We start from the raw sequence: 6,059 nt of genomic DNA, 5'->3' as shown, positions 1-6,059 counted from the left end.
CTTCTCATCAGGTTAAATTCAGTTAAATTTCTATTCTCGTATACTTTTCTCTTTGTTGATCCATCACTCAAACCAACTTATTTTAATTTAATTGTTTAATTAATTAAATTGAATTTTATATCACATTATTAAACTTTTATTATTTGTTTATTTTTTATTTAATACACGTAGACTTTTGTTTAATTATTATTTTATTCGTTTTAAAATGTAATAAACCAATTGTATTTCAATAAGTTTTTTTTATGGAGTATATTATCATTCACTTCTTATTTTTATTTTTTTTTTGGATGGCAAAATGGAATATTATTACCAACCAACAAAACCACTCCCCAACAAGTAGCTGAGGAGCCAAAAGAGAAGACAGACAATAGTTGAAATAATAAACATACAGCATACAAACTCATTCTAGTGCATCTATACCAACTCTTCTCCAATTCTCCCAATGCGGTACCTTGATTTTCGATCTTTGATTAAGCCATAAGAATGTTGTTTGTTGGGTGATAAAGTAACTAATGCTGATGTTAGGCCTCGAAGATCTGCTTCGAAAACTCCAATTAATCTTGTATTCAAATAACTTCTTTGTGATAGGCCATAGAATGGGAAGTTGATATGTAGCTTGTACGGCTGTACCGTCAAACCCAGTACTACGTCAGGATGTCATAACTCTAACTTGCAACAACGTTCCTTGGTGGTTTACAGTATTCTTTATAAAAAACTCCTAAAAAAACCAATAAAATTTCAAACAACAAGATATCAATAGTAACTACAGATTTGCGAGTATCACTTATTTGTTGTTTAATTACTTACCAGATGAATTAGTAATGGTCTGCACACTGTCCACTACCAGGAGTACATCTAACAAATGAGTGGGAAGTGTTGATATGATCTGTATTTGGTCCATGGATAAACATAAACCTACAAGAAAATAATACATTATTCACATAAATTGATGTGTGACCATCATCTTTTATAGTCATGTACATAGAAAAATATTGACATTTTAAAAAACCTCTCAAGAACAATCAAGAACTAAACAAATTGCAAATTCAAGAAAAAAATCAGTATATACGAACTAAATGTCCACGTTCATTTTAATGCCTTCAAAGCTTTTCATGCCTACAACATCAGGCAAAAACCATTGCTAAATGTCTAACGCATCACGCCCCTCTATTTTCTTGATAATTATTAAAAAAACCTCCAAAGCTCCAAATAAAGAAAACAAATTATAGCGAAAACTGCCACACCCTTGTACAATGCAACAAACCAAAGACCACCGAAAGAAACTAAAATTCATGATGCCACCAACTCAAGCATCTATAAAATTAACCACCTGAAGAAAGCTACACGATATGAGTAAGAAAAATCCAAACTAATACAAATCAAAGAAGATGAGTTTCATTACCACAAACACCATTATTTCAAAAGAATAAATAATATTTCACAGAAGCTAGTTAAAAATATATTGTTTTCCAAATTGAATCATGTTTTTCACTGTAGCATTTCTCGAACATCGAGTGTGCACAATAACTCATTTAATTTAACACCAGTTAAATTTTTCATACCTTGAAATTAGGCGTAAAACCTAGATGAAATCAAGCAAAAAGCCTGTTAGCTGCAACTATGTCCGACTGATTCGTTAAGCAATCAATTCCACTCATATTATCATCGTGCCCTTTTGCAACCAATCATGAATTATGCTCAATTTTTATTACCAGTTATAGTAATGAAGCTCATTTCAGCTGGTGTATCATGGGAATAGCTTACGTTGTTGTTCCTTTAACAGTTGATTTCATTAAAAAGTTAACATGTACCTAATACACGGTCATTTCTTTTCATGCTATATTGCTTGTAAGTCAAATATAACACTGCATTTTCTCTATTGAAACTTTATCATCTTCCAAACAAAATGTTCAGTGTTTAGAAAAAAAGGCACCACATGATAAAACACACTTCTTTTAGAAAAATGATTGTACCTGGCCTATTTCTTGCATGTCTTGTATGGAAACTGAAAGTTCTGTCATTGACCAACTTAGAGTACTAAAAGGGCGATTGAGAAAGTCCTATTTTTATGGCACCAAAAGCGAAGCGTCTGTGTATGTCACTATTATGTTAATATTCCGCTTACATTACAAAGAATGTAGCATCATCATTAATGATCACCACTAAGATAACTGAAATTTGATTACTACCTTCTCAACTTGTTGGCTTCCAACTGTTGTAGTGTTTGTTTGAGCTTGTTCCTGCACATTTAACATCTTATTCAGTAAAAAATGAGCATGCACTGGCTGAAGATGTAAGTCTTGAAATAGCACATTTAGTGGACTATGTGCATGTGCTAAACGAAATGTGCAATTACGAAAAATGCAAGTGATGCTTAAATGAAGTAAGATTTATTTTTTCTTCGTTTCCTATAAAAAGAATGAAGATATATGGCACCTTCTTATATGTACATTGGCCAATTTCATTAATTGCTCTTTGACTGAATGGAGAGAAAAAGAAGCATTATCAAGGTACAAATCCCCAATCAATTGAAAGTAATCTAACATAAAAGAAAAAAAACAATAAAGAAACACGATTGTTATCTTACACCGTAAAAGAATCAAATGCATTTGCTTCAACCGCCACCAGCAAAAGACTCGGAGAGCGTATTCAATTAGGCTATCTGGGTCTCGAACTCGATTAGTCTTTTAACCCCACTGCACTTACAAGAGTATTAAAAAATGAAAAACAACAACAAATCGCAAGACCGAAATAAGGCTTGGAATCATCCTACCATTGTCCATTCGACTAAGAACAGAATGGAAACCCTAACGCACCTTGAGCCGATGATAGCAAGAACAGACAAACAACAATAATAATATAACCAAGTCAACAGATCTGAAGTGTAACTGTGAGTTTAAGAGATATGTAAGAATTGAAAGTCTTACTTGATTCTCTTCATTGTAGTTCTGGTGACCGCATGAGCAGCTTGCTCACACAGCAAAGGAATCTGACTTGCAAACTGAAACATATTTAACCCAAAGTTCTCCAAGATTAAACTGAACCCTAAAGAAATCCTAATACCTTATAATCAATTTTTAGGTTTAATCGATGCCTAATTTAATTCCTCTATTGAACATTCAAATCGGTAAGGCGACACGTTGTTGCAATGATGAAACATAACAACAACAAATGTATCGATTCATAGCTGGTTCAAGAAATTAAACAAAGCATTAACCATACCTGGTTCAAATCGGAAACATGAATTCTAATTTACACCAATCGCTAACAGATACAAACATGGTCCTCGACACAAGGAGCGCACAAAAAAGAGAGAACGTGGGTTATGAATTTGAAATTTGAGATCAGGGAGGGAGAAACATCTTGTTTTAAAGGAAGCGAGAAACATGTGATGTAGTTAAATTTTTATAATAACACTTGATAAACTTCATAGGGAATCTGATAAAGATGTGGGTTTGAAATTCGAAATACGAGTAGGGTTTTTGCTTGTCCCGCCTGACTCTGCGTGTTTGAAGGGGAGGGTTATGACTTTTTCCAAATTTAAATGCTTACACTATAAGCTTTAAAGGTTTGTATATATTATAAGTTGCAATAAAATAAAATAAAATCGTATATCTCAAAATCTCTTTCCCTCGTATATTAATTATAATACAGTATAGATTATCTATTAAACATTATGTGACATTCACCGTATTACTTGACATTCTGTAGCTATTAAAAATTCTGTGATAATAACTAAATACGTTGTGCTTTAATTACTTGTATATTAAGGCATCATCTACTTGTACCTTTTAATCCAAACTTCAATACTGAACAAGACAACTATCGAAACGTCAACAAAAATGAGTAGGTCGTCATGGTGCCTTTGGATTTTTTTTTAAATATTATAATTTATACGATATGACAAAAATACGTAAAATAATTATAAGTTTGTTGTGGAAGGGATAAAGTGTAACTAATTATCCATAATTTTGTTAAAACTTAAGGATTAAAGTGTAATAAGTTTAGGGGCTAAAAAATAAATAGTGTTTAAAAGACCACTTTACCCTCATTTTAGGGGTTTATTTATAAATAAGGGGGGAAGAAGTTCTTAACTTTTGGGAATCCCTCCCTCATGCATTATAATATAGTATATATATATATATATATATATATATATATATATATATATATATATATATATATATATATATATATATATATATATATATATATATATAGGTAAAGTGTAAAATACAAATGCGCTTATCATACGATACGTACGCGATCATCCCAGCCGTTCGATCAGGTGCAGATCTGGTGCGAATTCAATACATATCGCATGTGAAAAAATGGTTAGCATGAGGTAGTGTGAAAAATGGCATGGGGTGTGTAGATGCACAAAATCGCATGTGGAAGATTGAATATCGCATGTGAAAAAATGGCAGCATGGGTAATGTGAAAAATGGCATGGGGTGTGTAGAATCGCATGTGGAAGATTGAATATCGCATGTGAAAAAATGGCGGCATGGGGTAATGTGAAAAATGCCATGCGGTTTATAGAATTGCATGTGGAAGATTGAATATCGCATGTGAAAAAATGGCTAGCATGGGGTAATGTGAAAAATGGCATGGGGTGTGTAGAATCGCATGCGGAAGATTGAATATCGCATGTGAAAAAATGGCTAGCATGGGGTAATGTGAAAAATGGCATGGGTTGTGTAGAATCGCATGTGGAAGATTGAATATCGCATGTGAAAAAATGGTTAGCATGGGGTAATGTGAAAAATGGCATGGGGTGTGTAGAGAAAATCGCATGTGGAAGATTGAATTCGCACAGTTCGTACCGTTCGCATGGAGGTATGAAATCGCATGGGAGATGAAGATCTGACGGCTGGGGTTATCGCGTACCTAATGTATGATAAGCCCTATTGTACGTTAACTGGCCTATATATATATATATATATGTATATATATATGTATATATATATATACTATATAGGGGAAGGTTCATTGGGGAACACTAAAAAAGTGGGGAACAGCGGGGAACCGACTCAAACGAACTCTGATTGGACTCATTCCAGCGACGTTGGAACCGGCTCATCGAACCCTAACTAGGATCTCTTAACCGTAAACCCTAAATCCTAAATCCTAAACTCTAAACCCTAAAGCTAAAAAATAAGGCTAAAACCTAAGCTAAACCAAAAAATCTAAACTATAAACCATAAAAGCTAAACCCTAAATGCTAAACCTAAAACTAAACCCTAAAGTTAAACCCTAAAGCTAAACCCTAAACCGTAAAGCTAAACCATATAGCTAAACCCTAAAAGCCAAACCATAATATATTTAGGGTTTAGGGGTTATGATTTACGGTTTAGGGCTAAAAGATCCTAGTTAGCGTTCGACGAGCCGGTTCCAACGCCGCTGAAATGAGTCCAATCGGAGTACGTTTTTGAGTCGGTTCCCCACTGTTCCCCACTTTTTTAGTGTTCCCCAATGAACCTCACACTATATATATATATATATATATATATATATATATATATATAGTGATCACCAAATTTTGTGCTAAGTGTAGATTTTGTGTATCATATGTAGTAGTGTATTAGGAACATGAAAATACACTAAATACTCTCATGGAGCATCACCAACAAAATACACATAAAAATACATAACAAATACCTATGAATATTTATACAAAATAACCCATGAAAGGGTATATGGACAAATACAAGAGAACATATTTATATAAATATATTCCTTAACAATTTGTACTTGGACAAATAATGGACAATTTTGCACATAAATATATATTTGGACAAATATATATATAACTATTACCAAGTAATGAGAATTATACAAAAATCAGAAAATGACAAAAATAAATATATATATTTTACAAGCATAACAAAATATATATATTTCACACAAGTCTTAAAAATCAAATTATTGATTTTTTTTTTTTGACAAATAATGCAAAATATACAAGTATTTACATGAAACTACAAGTATACTTCCCTAAGTGTACTTGCACAAAAATAATATTGAAAATATTACTTAACAAATTACTTATATTTATT

The 6,059-nt window shown here is 32.5% G+C and overlaps 1 long non-coding RNA gene across 1 annotated transcript; it reads right to left on the bottom strand.

Moving 5' to 3' along the window:
- Positions 1–299: 299 nt before the first annotated feature.
- LOC110925980 lies at positions 300–2,193 on the bottom strand. The gene is made up of 3 exons (XR_004886674.1): positions 1,974–2,193; positions 808–915; positions 300–718 (listed from the first exon to the last, which is right to left on the bottom strand). It is a non-coding gene; the product is annotated as an uncharacterized LOC110925980 (long non-coding RNA).
- Between the last annotated feature and the right edge of the window lie 3,866 nt (positions 2,194–6,059).

The sequence above is a fragment of the Helianthus annuus genome, chromosome 17 (genome assembly GCF_002127325.2).
Source record: "Helianthus annuus cultivar XRQ/B chromosome 17, HanXRQr2.0-SUNRISE, whole genome shotgun sequence".
NCBI classification, from domain to species: domain Eukaryota; kingdom Viridiplantae; phylum Streptophyta; class Magnoliopsida; order Asterales; family Asteraceae; genus Helianthus; species Helianthus annuus.
Note: the sequence above shows the minus strand (reverse complement) of the source record. Positions and strands in the feature narration are given on the sequence as shown.